The sequence below is a fragment of the Penaeus chinensis genome, chromosome 2, assembly GCF_019202785.1.
Source record: "Penaeus chinensis breed Huanghai No. 1 chromosome 2, ASM1920278v2, whole genome shotgun sequence".
NCBI lineage: Eukaryota > Metazoa > Arthropoda > Malacostraca > Decapoda > Penaeidae > Penaeus > Penaeus chinensis.
Genome location: NC_061820.1, coordinates 39,778,683 through 39,793,224, shown reverse-complemented (window position 1 = coordinate 39,793,224; position 14,542 = coordinate 39,778,683). Strand labels below are relative to the sequence as shown.

Sequence of the window (14,542 nt, the reverse complement as noted above, 5' to 3'; positions counted from 1 at the left end):
AGAGAGAGAGAGAAGGTATGAGAGAAGAGAAGGAAATTAAAGATAATAAAGGTTTTAAAAGGTAAAATAAGGAAACACGAAATAAGTATGAAAGGTATAGTAAAGAAAAAGTGTGTAAGGCTGAATATGGATAAAAAAGGAATTAGGAAATAGAGAATTAGATAAAGGGAAGCGAGTGTGAAAGGACGAATAAAGGAAAAAGGGAAAATTAGGAAAGAGGGGAGAAACAGCGAAAGGGAGAGTAAAGGAAATTACATATAAAGGTAGATAAGGAAGATATGAATAATTATGTAAAAATAAAACATAGGAAAAGATAGAGAAAGGGAAGGAGGTACAAGTATGAAAGATGGAATAAGAGTGAAGGAAAATAATTACGAAACGTAGGGTAAAGAAAGGGTTCATTAAAATAAGGAAACTGGAATAATCACAATAAACCAGAAAATAGAAAGGGAGATAGATATAAAAGGTGAAATGAGGGCATAGGAAATATGAAATAAAGAAGGGGGAAGTCAATATGAAATGCAGAGTAGAGGAGAAATAAGTATGAATGATAAAAAACAAAATAAAGTAGGTATGAGAAGCAGATTGAAGAACAAATGGAAAGAAAAAGGCGCATGAAAGGCAGAAGATAAACAGGGGAGAAGTGCATAAGGGAAAATAAAGGTAATAGAAATGAACAAGAGAATACACGAAACGGGTAAAATAAGTGTAAAATAAAGAAACAGAAAATGTATGAAAGTGAAAATGAATAAATGTAAAAGAGTAAACACAAAAGGGGAAAATTGGGTAGGAAAAAGATTAAGCATTACAATCTTTGAAATTGAAAGTAAAATTTAAGTTTCTGTGTGTGAAGTTAGTACGTGTGATGCCTAACCTTAAGCAAGATTGAACTTGAATTGATAAACAACGAAAAATAAACTTAAAAAAAAGGAGAAAATTTAAACAGCCACAGTAGAGAAATTAATATAAATCGTGACGTTTCGAACTCTTCACGAGTTCCTTTTCAGGTGAAGTTTAGACCGAAATTTCAGTTTACTATTCGTCTGAAGAGGAACTCGTCAAGAGTTCGAAACGTCACGATCTATTTTCATTTCTTACTGTGGCTGTTTTCCCTTTCATCCTTGTATACACGTTTCTGTGCTTGCGTTTGTGCTAGATCCAAAGGGTGGTTAATGATAGGATAAATCACGAAATAAAGCATAAACAAAATAGGTAAATATAAAGGGTAAAGTAATAGAAGGTGTAAATAAGTGAGACAGACCGAATGGTGTAAAAATGAATATAAATAAGCGTGGAAAAAGGTAAATACAATGTAAATGCATGAACCATAGAATCACAAGGGACATAATATTGATTAAGAAATTATTTAAGTGAATGGTATTACAAAAAAAAACAACAAAAAAAAAACTAGTTGGAAGGTTGAATGAAAGGTGTGGATGACACATTGGGGAAAATAAGTTATTAGAAACTAAATGTTTATTGAAAAGAAAGTAAATTTAGGGAATTGGAAGGTAAAGCGAAAGTCACACGTTGGATAGAGTAATGTAAAATAAAAGAAAGATTAAGTGAAATGAATAAATGGTAAATTGAGTATAGTAAGAGTAAGAACGAAAGGTTTAATGAAAGGTATGGATGACTTAGCAGAGTTAGGAGTGAAAGAGAAAATAATAGGTTTAGTTTGAAATGAACGATGAAGTGAAAGGTATGGATGACAAAAAAGAAAAAAAGAAAAAAAAAAAAAGAGGTGTAAGGATACAAAAAATCGAAAAGGAAATATCTAAATGAAAAATAGGCAAATTCTTGATATGGTAACAGAAAAAAAGGAAAAGGAAGGGTTAAATGATATTCGTAGATGATTTGGAAAGAGTAATGAAAGTATGGATGGCGTATTGAATAGAAAAATATAAATCTAAGAATATGAAAAGTTAGGTATGAATTATAAACTTGGATAATGAAAGGTATGAAAGACAAATAAGGCAATGAAAAGGGAAAAAGAAAGATTAAATGGAAGGTATGACTGAACAACTAATTAAGGTGTTTAATACGAAATAAGAAGCAAAAAGATTAAAGGAAAGGTATGGACAGAATACAAAAATACGAAAATGAATGAAGTGGAAATATAAAGTATGGATGACATATTTGGGAAAGGGAATACCACATTGAATAATGCATTGACTAAATTGAATGAAAGTTTAATGGAAATCATAGACGAAATATCAGGTTCAGGAATATATGAAAAATATTTAAAATAAAAGGTTGAACGAAAGGTATGGATGTCACTGGGTCGAGTTTGATTAAAAAATGGAAAGGTAGATAAATGGTGTGGATGACATATTCGATAATGTAATACGAGTTTGTGAAGAGTATGGATTAGATTGTGGAAATATTTATACATGGTATCAAGTCGGTGTCAGTGAAAGGGACGTATGCGTAACTGGGTTGAGAAAAGGAGAGAACGAAAGAACGTGAAATAAATTGGAGGTAAAAAAGGAAAACAAAATCAGAAATCCTCTGGATTATTAAAAAAAAAGAAATGTCATGGATGATAATCCAAAAACAAAGAAAAATCTGGTAAATGGTATAGATGAGAGAGTAAAAGAAAGTGTGGCTGAGAGGGTAGGTTATGAAAAAAAAAAAAAAAAAAAAATGAAAGGTATGGATGACATACTAGTTAGACCATTACGAAGATATTACAGTTAAAGTGAAATGTTTGGCTGAAAGCGGGTATCGAAGGCAAAATGAAAGACCTGAATGGTTTAGTTTAGAAGCTAGAAGGTTAAATGGAATACGGGAGACACGGTCAAACACGAAAACAAACAAACAAACAAACAAACAAACAAAATCACACGTATAATGAAAGATATGACTGGCTTATTTAACATACAACGTCTAGAAAATGAAAGTGTGAATCAATGACACACTAGGGTAACTGAAGTCAGAGCAGTAAAAGAATATGAGAAAAGAGTAGGCTACGTGGAAAAAAATAGTGAAAAAATACATGGAAAGTATGGCTAAGACACTGGGCTGAGTAATATAGTAAAGAAAAAGGAAATGAAGGTTAAAAAATGGTATGGAAGATAAATGCATTAAGGAATATAACAGTAAATTAAAAGTTTAAGACTACAAGCTGAGTCAAACAATACGAAATTAAATAAGTGAAAAATTTAACGAAAGCTGGGCTGAACATTTAAAATTGGGAACATAAAAGAGTGAATGACAAAATTTAACATAGTGAGTATACTATTGTAGAAAAAAAAAAAAAGAAAGGTTTAGGAATTGGTATGGTTGGCTAGGAAAAGCAATGGAACAATGGAGAAAAAAATAAAAGTTAAATGTGAGGTATGGATGAAAAAGAAACACTGGTTAATGAATGGTTACGTGAAAGGTATGGGTAATGCACTGAGATTAAATGAAAATTATGCATAACTGGCAAGATAAAGTAAGCAAGAAAATTAAGGGTTTAGTGAAAGGCATGGCTAACACACTAGATAAAATAAGTAGTAAAGTAGAGGTAAGAAAATGAGTAGAGTAAGAAAAAAAGTAAAATAGGTAAACATAGAATGAAGAGTGAAATGTATGAATGGCAAAGGCAACAAAGAAGGGGAAAAAGAAATTATGGACGGTACACTGGGTAGAATGAAGATAAATAATGAAAGGTAAAATACTGTAAAAAATGAGAAAATGAAAGATTGATGAATGGCAAAAATGTAAAAACGAGAAAAGAATGATTGGTGAATGATAAAATAATATAAAAACGAGAAAACGAAAGGTTGGTGAATGGTAAAAACGAGAAAACGAGTGGTTAAGTGAAAGGCATAGGTAGAGTCAAGAATAAAAAAAGGTTGAACGAAAAACATGTAAGAAAGGTTTAGGAATTGGTATGGTTGGCTAGGAAAAGCAATGGAAAAATTGAAAAAAAATAAAAGTTAAATGTGAGGTATGGATGAAAAAGAAACACTGGTTAATGAATGGTTACGTGAAAGGTATGGGTAATGGTAAAAACGAGAAAACGAGTGGTTAAGTGAAAGGCATGGGTAGAGTCAAGAATAAAAAAAAAGTTGAACGAAAACTATGTATGTCATGCAAGGCAAAGTAAAGAAAAATGGACAATTAGATTAAATGAAAAGCATGGGTGTCACAGTGTTTTTATAAGGTCATGTTAAACTAATGATGAACTAGAAACCTAGAACTTTAAATGACATGTGAATGACACAGGTAAAATAATACACAAATAATATAAAACAGAGTAATAGAAGGTCGCATATAGGGTAGGGATGACAGATTGAAATAATGAATGACACATTTGGTTGAGTAATGCAAAAATATATTATAAAATCGAACTGAACAATTCAAATTAGGATCTTAAAATACTGAATGAAAGACATATATAATATATAACGAAATGAAAGGTATCGACAATCCCCTGGGTAAAGTAATATAAAGTAATATATAGATGCAGTGAAAGATATGAATGGCAAGTGTGGAGTAACGTAAGAATGAAATTGAACGGCTAAATGAGAGATAATGAATGTAGTTCAAAAAGATTAAGGGAAAGATACAGCTGATGCAATTAATTTGAGCAATGTAGATAAAGAAAATTATAAGCTAAGTGATATATATGGATGGCACCAAGGATTTAGAAATATAAAAATAGAATATAAAAGGCTTATTGAAGGCATGGATGGTAGAATGGGTAATGTTATACTAAAAAATAAAAGCGTAAGTGTAAAGGGTGGATAACAGAGTAATGTAGAAATGTGAATGTGGATGACTTATTGGGTAGATCAAGAAAGGAAAATAAATGTTTCAGGGAAATGAAGGGTTAAATGCACGGTATAGATGACACATTGGGTTGAGTATTGTAGAGTGAGGAAAATAAGAGGTTGAGTGTGGATGTCACAGGATAATATAAGGGAAAAGTAGAAAACATGAAAGGTTTAATGAAAGGTTTAATGAAAGGTATAGATGACAAGTGAGTAGGATAAGCTATACATAAGGAGAGTCAAAGTAAAAGGTATGTGTAGTGTATTGACAAACGAAAAGTTAATGAAAGCTAAAGTGAAAAGTATACAAGAGGAAAGGAAAAAATAAAAGGTATAGGGGGTACAATGGCAATAGTGGTTTAATAATCAAAAGTATGGATTAAGTAATGTAAAAATGATAAAACGAAAGGTTTAGTGATGAAAGTTTTAGCTGATATGATCGCAAGCAGAACAAGAAAAAAAGAAAATGAGAGATGAACCGAGAGGTTAATTGCAAAGTATAAATGTAAGATATAGGTGATAAAGGCAGAAAAGTAATGTAAAAATGAGAAAACGAAATATATAGTGAAAGGTATAGCTGCTGTAATCATGAGTAGAATAAGGAAAACAAATTAATGGTGAACCGAAATGTATATGTGACACAATGTAAATAAGACAACGAAAGGTATGAATGAAAAAAAAAAAAAAGATTGTTAGATGAAATGTATGGGTAGAGTAAGCCAAATCTAAGGAAATAAAAGGTTAAGTGAACGTTTTTAATAGTATACGGATGGATTAAGGTATGAATGAGGAAAGGAAAAGTTGGGTGACAGTATAATTGGGTATGGTAAAGGACAGATAAGAAAATGGAAGGATTTAAGTGAAAATAAATAATGCATAGGTAAGGTATAAAATTAAATGAAAGGTTAAGTTGGAAGGCAAGCTGGGAAGAGTAATGTAAGATTATATGAAAGGTTGGATGAAAGACACAACACAAATAAAGACAGAAATAAGAGGAAAGGTCAAATATATGGTATGGATAACAGTCTGAGTACAGTAAATATTTTGCAAGGAATGGGTGACTTACTGCCTAGAGTATTGTGATAAAGGTGGCAGCTATAGAAATGTGAAACAAAAAAAAAGTTAAGTGAAAGGAATGAATGGCAGACTAGATTGTAAAGAACACAATAAAAGCCACAGGTGACTGAGTAAAGTAAAAATGAGAATATGAAAGGTCCAGTAAAAGGCATGAATGACCGTGGATAGAGAAAGGAAATAATACAATGAAAGGTTAGTGAAAGGCACGGAATACACATTGGGTAACACAAGGAAAATGGAAAGCTTATATATTAGATAAAGTGGGAAAAGGGAAAGCTATGGATTAACCACTGGGCAAAATATGGGAAAAAATGAAAGGGGTGAAAGGAAGCGTAAGATGAAAATAAGAAAATAAAAGATGAAATGAAAGGTATTGCTATACACAATGAGTAGACTTAATGTATAACTTGGAAAGGTTTCATGAATGGTATGACTGCATGGAAAGGGTATTATATAAATGCGAAAATGAGAAACTGAATAAAAGGTATGGATGAATCACTGGTTAAAGTAATGTAATTAAATAAACGGTTACATGAAAGGCATGCGTGATGCAATGGACATTCGAATGCAAAAATGAAGTTAAATGAAAAGTAAAGATTACTTACCGGGTTTAGCAAGAAGTGAAAGTGAAAGTACAGATGTCACAGGAAAAAAAAAAAAGAAAATCTAATATTATGTGAAAGGTATGTGTGGCATTATCAACAGACTGATGATAAATGAGATAATAAGTGAAAGGTCAAACGAAAGGTATGGATAATAATACGAGGAAAAAAGAAGAAAATGAAAGGGGTGAAAGCTTAAGTAGTGTAAAATCGAGAAAATGAAATCTGTAGTGAAATGTGTGTATGGAACACTGGGTGCATAATAGTTTAAACAAAACAATTAAATGTTTAATTAAAAGAATGTGTCAAGCTGGGCATAGTTGGAAAAGGAAAAGGAAGTGAAAGGTACCACTGACACAATGAAAAGTTGAATAAAAAGATATGGATGACACAATAGGCAGAGCAGAGAAAATTAAAAGGGTAAAGTGTATAAACGAGAAAACGAAAGTTTAAGTGGAAAGTACTGTAAAAGTGAGATAATAAAAGGTTCCATAAAAGGTGTGGATGATGCACTTGGTACGGGAATGTTAAAAGGAAGATCAGTTAAAAATAAAGATGACTTGCTGGGTAGAGTAAGAAGGAAAGTATAAAGTACGGGTGTCACAAAAAAGTAAAAGGTATGGATACCACTATCGTTAGAATAGGGAAATAAGGGAGAAAATTAAAGGTTAAGGGAAAGGTATGGATAATGAAAAGGAAGATGAAAGGATGGTGAAAAGTATGATAAGGTATAAACGATAAAATGAAAGGTTAAGTCAAAGGTATAGATGAAACACTGGAATATAAAAATATATATATTAAATATATTAAGTAAGAAAAAAATATAGAGAATGAAGGTTAAATGAGAGGTATGAATAATACATTGTGTAAGAGTCGGGAAAAAAATATTAATGAGGGGTGAGGGAAATAGAACCTTAAATGAAATGCAGATGCCAAAGGAAAAATGATACGAAAAAAAAAATTGAGTAATAGAAGCTTGCGTTAAGGGTATGGAAGACAGATTAAGTAAATTAATAAAATCATATGATACAGTATGGGTAACACATAAGGTGGAGTTTTGTAGAGTAAGGAAAATTGAAAAAATCAAAGGTTGAGTATGGATGGCGCAGTAGAATTTAAGGGGAAAAAAATATGAAAATGAAAGGCTGAGTGAAAGATATAGATAACATACTGGGTAGAATAAAGTATGGATAGGGAGAGACTAAATAAAATATATGTGTGATGTATTGTAAAAAGGAAAAGGAAAGGAAAAGTTAACGACAACTAAAGTGAAAGATACAAATGCAGCATTTGGCACAGTATTTTTTAAATGTAATGTAAAATTTGGAAAACGAGAAGTTAAGTAAAAAGTATGGATGTCAGACTATGCAGAGTAAGAGGAAAGGAGAAAATAACAGAATGAAGGGTTGAAATGGGAATTGTGATGCATTAAATCTAAAGGTATGGGAAACACAATTGGTTAAGTAATGTAAACAAATATAAAAGGAAAGGCATGGATGTTACAATTGGCAATGTAAAAAAAAAAAAAAAGCAATGTAGAAATGGGAAGATGAAAGGTTAATTGACAAATATGGATTAGATGGATGACAAAGGGCAAGGAATGTTATGAATAGGAAAATGAAAGGTTAAGTGAAAGGTATGGATGATGCACTGACAAGAAGAAACGGGGAAACAAAAAATGAAAGTTTAATTACGACACAACTGCAATGTACCAATGGTATGGAAGGTTAAGCATAAAGTATGGATGACACTGGCTACCGGTGACATACTAAGTACAGTAAAAATACGAATATGAAAAGTCAAGTGAAAGCTATGGATAACAATGGATAAAAGAATATGAGAAGTCAAGTAAATAAGAAAATGAAAGGTTTTTGAAAGGTATGGAATACACATTGGGTAGAATAAGAAATATAAGGGATAAAAGGTAGCATAATGTATGAGAAAATGAAAGGTTGGTTGAAAGATAGTCTGAAACACTGGGTATAGCAAGTAATTATTAAGTAAATTAAAAGTTACATTAAAAGTGTACATGTCATGCTAAGCAAAGTAAGGCTTAAGTAAAAGGTATTGTTGATACAGCGAGTACTTCAAAAAAGGGGGAAAAAGGTTAAATAATAGGTTTGAATCAAACACAGGGAAGAGTAATGCAAAAATGAGAAGGTGAATGGCTACATGGACTGCATAAATAGGGTAAAGTAAATCAAAATGGAAAGTTGAGTGAAAGGTATCAATAACATACAGGGTATAACAAAATAAAGATAAAAGAATAAATGTTAAGCGAAAGTTTTGAATGATGATTTGGGTAGAATATGGTGTAAACAAAGAAATTAAAGGTTAAGGTGAAGGTACCAATGATACAGAAGGGGAATTAATGTAAAAATAAGAATATGGAAGGTCAGGTGACAGGTGTGGATGACAAGCTGGATAGAATGACGTAAAATTAAGACAACGAGAAGTTAAATAATATGTGAAGGTATAAGTGAAATGCATGGTTAAAAGATGTACATTAAAAGGTGAAAGGTTAAGTGAAAAGATGAGGTACTGAATATAGGAAGGGTGAATGAAAAATGAGAAGTCAGTTGCAAGGTGTGCGTGACAGTAATGTAAAAAAAAAAAAAAAAAATGAAAAAAAAATTATGGATGACACACTAGGTAGAATGAAAGGTTTTGCTGACATACAGGTTGAATTAATGGAGAACTTAGAGAATTAAAAGTTAAATGAAAAGTACGGATGACAAACTAAGTAGAATAAAGGCGAAAAAAACAACTGGTGACATGTAGAGTAAAGTAAAAATGAGAATATGAAAGGTCAAGTGAAATGTATGAATGCCAGTAGTTTGAGTAAAGAAAAATATGAAATGGAAGATTTAGTGAAAGGTCTGGATAAAAATGAAAGGTTTAGTGAAAGGTATGGATGAAAATGAAAAGTTTGGTGAAAGGTTTGGATAAAAGTGAAAAGTTTAGTGAAAGGTCTGGATGAAAATGAAAAGTTTAGTAAAAGGTATGAATAAAAATGAAAGGTTTGAAAATTAAAGGTTGGCATATTAGACAGAATGATGAAAATGAGTGAAAGGTAAGAGTGATAGATGGGTAGGATAAGGAAAAAGAACATGGGGGGGGGGGGGGTGATAGGTAATGTATAAAATAAGAAAATTAACTAATAAGAAAATTAAAATGGATAAAACAAAGGGCAAAGAAAGCTGTAAATAAGAGAATGAAAGATCAGGGATAATGCACTGAATAGAGTAAGCGAGGAAACAGAAAATTAATATTTAATTACGACACAACGTCCAGAGCAGTGTAAAAATATTAAAGTTGTATGGGAGGGTTAAGCACGGGGTATGGATGACTCTGGGTAGAATAAGGAAAATTTAAGCAGATGATCGGTTAAATGAAAGGAATTGCTGACACACTGGTTAAAGAAACGAGAAATTAAGAAAATAAAAGGTTAATTGAAAGGAACGGATGGCAAACTAGACAAAATAAATGAAAAAAGAAAATGATACAAAAAAAAAAAAAACTATTGGTGACATACTGAAAACAGTAAAAATAAAAATATGAAAGGTCAAGTGAAAGGTATGGATAACAGTGGGTAGAGTGAGGAAAAATGAGAAAGTGAAAGGTGATTGAGAGGCACTGAATACATTTTAGGTTGAATAAGAAAACAAAAGGCCGACATACTCGACAGTATAAGGAGAAGAGTGAAAGCTATGGATAATATACTAGGTGTAATAAGAAAAAGAAAACAAAATGAAAGGGTGAAGGTGTAAAAGGTAGAATAAGGTATAAATGAGAAAATGATAGGTTGGGTGAAAGGTAGGCTGACATACTCAACAGTATAAGGGGAAGAGTGAAAGCTATGGATAATACATCAGGTAGAATAAGAAAAAAGAAAAAAAGAAAAAGAAAGGGTGAAGGTGTAAAAGGTAGAATAATGTATAAATGAGAAAATTATAGGTTGGGTGAAAGGTAGGGATGAAACACTGGGTAGAGCAACTAATAAATAAGAAAATGAAATGCGAAACTAAATGTTTACATGGCAGAGTAACGCAAAATGAAAGCTTAAATGAAAGGTATGTTTGACTCAGCGAGTACAGTAATAAAATAAATAAATAAAATGAAAGGTTTGAATGAAACACTAGGAAGAGTAATGTAAACATGAAATGTTAAAAGGCTACATGGAAGAATATATGACACGTTGGATAGGGTAAGGAAAATAGAAGAAAACGAAAGGTTGAGTGAAAGGTATTGATGACACAATGTAAAATCATGTAAAATTAATAAAGAATTAAAGGTATGGAATAAAAAAAAAAAAAAAAAAATGAATGACACAGGATATAAAATGAAAAGAGAGAATGAAAGATTAAATGAATGGCATGAATGATACGATGGCCAGAGTAAAAAAAAAAAAAAAAAAAGTTAAGGTGTAGGTGACTCACTAGAATAAGGTATATATAAGAAAATGAAAGGTTAAGTGAATGGTTTTAAAGGTACACTGGTATAAATGAGAAAACGAAAGATTGAGTGAAAGGTATCAATAACATACAGGGTATCACAAAGTAAATATTAGAGAATTAATGTTAAGTGAAAGTTTTAAATGATAATTTTGGTAAAATATAGTATAAATATGGAAATAAAGGATTAAGGTGGATGTGGCGAAAAAAAAAAAAAAAATGGTATGGATGACACACTAGGTAGAGAAAGGTTAAATGCATGGTCAAATAAAAGGTGTGGCTGATATACTAATGAAATAAATGTAGAGCTTGGAAAATTAAAGATTTATTAAAAAAAACGGCTGATAAACTAGACATAGTAAAGAAGAAAGTAAAAATGAGAATGTGAAAGGTCAAGTGATGGCAGTGGATAGAGTAGAGAAAAATACGAAGTGGAAGGTTTAGGTGAAAGGCATGGATGAAAATGAAAGGACATGCTGGGAAGAATGGATAAAAAAGAGTCAAAGGTAAGAGTGATAGACTGGGTAGAATGAGGGAAAGTATTTTGGAGGGGTGAAGGTCTAATAATATAAATATAAATGAAAGTGAAATATAAGTCCTAGATGATACACTTGGCAGAATAAGTCATGGTACAGAAATGATTTTTTAAATGGAAGCAAAGTAACATAAGATAAGAACAATGAGAGGTTAAATAAAAGTTTTGGATGAAACAAAGGGTAATGAATGGTATTAACAAGAAAATGAAAAGTTAAACTAAATGCTTACTTACCATGCTAGGCAGAGTAAGGTAAAATTGAAAAAGTGAAAAGTTTGAGTGAGAGTGTATAGAGAAAGGAAAAATCAAAAATGGAAGGTTTTGTGAAAGGTATGGATGAAAATGATAGGTTGACATAAAGGGCAGAATGGGGAAGAGGGTGAAAAGTAGAATAAGGAAAAAGAACATGGAAGGGGTGAAAGGTAAAAATAAAAAAAATCAATACGTGAAAGATAGGGAGGAAATACTGGGTAAAGTAAAGAATAACAAAAAAAAAAATATATATATATATATATAAATAAATTAAATTAAATCTTAAATCAAAATGTGCGTATCATGTTGGGAAGAGGGAAAAAGGGAAAGAAAAGTAAAATAAAAGATATGAATAAAACTCAAGGAAGAATAATGTAAAAATAAGATGAAAGGTTACATGAAAGGCATGGATGATATTGAGGAAACGAAAGGCGAAGTAAAATGTATTAATAATGTACTGGGTAGAATAAATGAAAGGTTAAGTGGAAGGTATGGATGACAAAGCGGGTAAATTAACGTAAAATGAGAGGTTAAATGAAAGGTGTGGATGGAATAAAGAGTAATGAAAGGCATAGATAAGAAAATGAGAGATTAGTAAAAGTAATGGATATCGCAATTAGTAGAATGTATAAGGTATAGCTGACACTGTGGGTAGCGTAAAGTAAAAAATAAGTAGATGAACGATTTAAAGAAATGTATGGCTGACATACTAGTTAAAGAAACGGAGAATTAATAATATGGAAGGTGAAGTGAAAGGTATGGTTGACGTGACTACAGAATGGAGTAGAAACGAAAATATGAAAGATCAAATGAAACATATGGATGACAGTGAATAAAAGAGGGAAATGAAAGGTGAAAGACTGAGGTAAAAGGAAAATAAATTAGTGAGAAGGAGTAGTCTTGAGAAAACAGAAATGTTTGGGTAAAATCCTGGATAGGGTAAAGAATAAATAAGAATATGAAAAGTTAGATGTATGCATGCAATACTGGGCAGAGTAAGGAAAAATGAAAGTTTAAATAGAAGGTATAGTCGACGAGTAGAGCAATATGGAAAAAAATAAAGGTTTGAATGAAACACTAAAAAGATTAACGTAAAAATATGATAAAAGACTGAAAACGAAAGGCTGAATGAAAGGTGTTGGTTACACAATGTGCAGTAATGTAATTTGATTAAAGTGAAAGGTTAAGTAAAAGTTATGGATAACTGGCTGCTTAGAGCAACTTAAAAAATGAGAAAATGAAAGGTTAAATGAAAAGTATAGATGATGGCCAAGTGAACAAAATAACGAAATAAATTAAAGGTTAATGTATGTACAGATTAAGAAAAAATAAGAATATTAAAGGTTTAGTGACAGTTTCAATACGCACACTGATTAGAATAACGCATAATTGAGATAAAAATGAAGCGAAAGGTATTATGAGTTTAATAGGTTTACCAAAATATAAAATACACGATATTCATTAAAATAAAATTTAGAATGGAAAATTTAATCTGAACGACTGATGACAAAGTTGAGCTATTAAAGTGAAAATAAGATAATGAAAGTTGGGTGGAAGGTATGGAAATGCAAAACTAAGCAAACTGAAAATTAAGGGAAAGGTATGAGTGAGACAATGGAGAGATAAAGGTTAAGTAATACATTTTGGTAACATACTATGTAAAGCAAAATTAAAGTATGAAAGGTATGAATGACATCAAGAGAGACATAAAATAAGGTACAAATATTACAATGAAAGACTGAGTGAACGGAATGGGTAAATAAAGAAGAAAGAAAAGCTTACATGAAAGATATAGATGGAAAAAGTGAAAGGCATAGATAAAACTCGGAGTAGAATAAGGAAAATCTAAGAAAATGAAAGGTTAAATAAAATGTATGACTGACACTGTAGAAAACAAACACGAAAATGAATGGATGACACATGGGTAGAACAACGCTAAAATACGAGTAAATGAAATAAATGTACAATATATTGAGCTTACTAGGCGAAAAATAATCAAAATCCAAAAATAAAAAGGTAAGTACCGATGGCGTAGTTCGATAAGTAATGAAATGTAAGGTCAAATAAGACATACATGGCATTGGGCAGAAGCAAACATAAGTAATAAACTGAATTAGCTGAGTACAAAAAAAAAAAAAAAAAAAAAAAAAAATACATGTGTGACACACTGGCTTCTAAAAACAAAGTGGTATGGAAGGTTAAATGAAAAGTATGACAAACACACTGGGCACTTCAGTAAGAATAAGCAGATGAATGATGTAAATAACTAAGACAGACATACTAGTTAAAGAAATGTATAACTAAGAGCATGAGCGGTTAGGATGACAAGACTAGACAGAATTAAGTAAAAATGAGAATATGAAAGGTATGGATTACTGGATAAAAGAAGTAGATTAACGATTTAAAAAAGGGTATAGAAGACATACTGGTTAAAGAAATGTAAAATTAAGAACATGAAAGGTTCGGATGACAAAACTGGACAGAATGAAGTAAACATGAGAACATGCAAGGTCAAATGAAAGGTATGGATGACTGGATAAAGGACGGAAAAATAATGAAATTAAATGTTTAGTTAAGGGTAGAACAAGGGAAATGAAAGGTGGAGGAAAAGGTGAAATACTAAGGTAAAAGAAAATTAAGGTGGTGAAAGGTGAAGAAATGTAAGAATGAGAAAAAAGAAAGGTACAGGTAAAACACTGGGTAGGGTAAAGATTAAATAAGAAAGTTAAATTGAAAGTGTGCATGTACTGCTGGGCAGAGTAAGGAAAACTGCAAGATAAAATGAAAAGTATGGTTTCACAACGAGTAGAGGGACGTAAAGAAAAAGTAAAGGATTTGGATGAAACACTTTGAAGAATA

The 14,542-nt window shown here is 31.3% G+C and overlaps 1 long non-coding RNA gene across 1 annotated transcript in view; it reads left to right on the top strand.

The window, feature by feature from the left end:
- The window catches only part of LOC125033889, a 10,599-nt gene extending 72 nt beyond the window's left edge, over nt 1-10,527 (top strand). Inside the window, exons 1-2 of the long non-coding RNA XR_007115633.1 lie at nt 1-3,841; nt 4,059-10,527. The exon at nt 1-3,841 is cut by the window's left edge and continues 72 nt beyond it. This is a non-coding gene — a long non-coding RNA (uncharacterized LOC125033889). The remainder of the gene's footprint in view (nt 3,842-4,058) is intronic.
- Nucleotides 10,528-14,542: the final 4,015 nt, after the last annotated feature.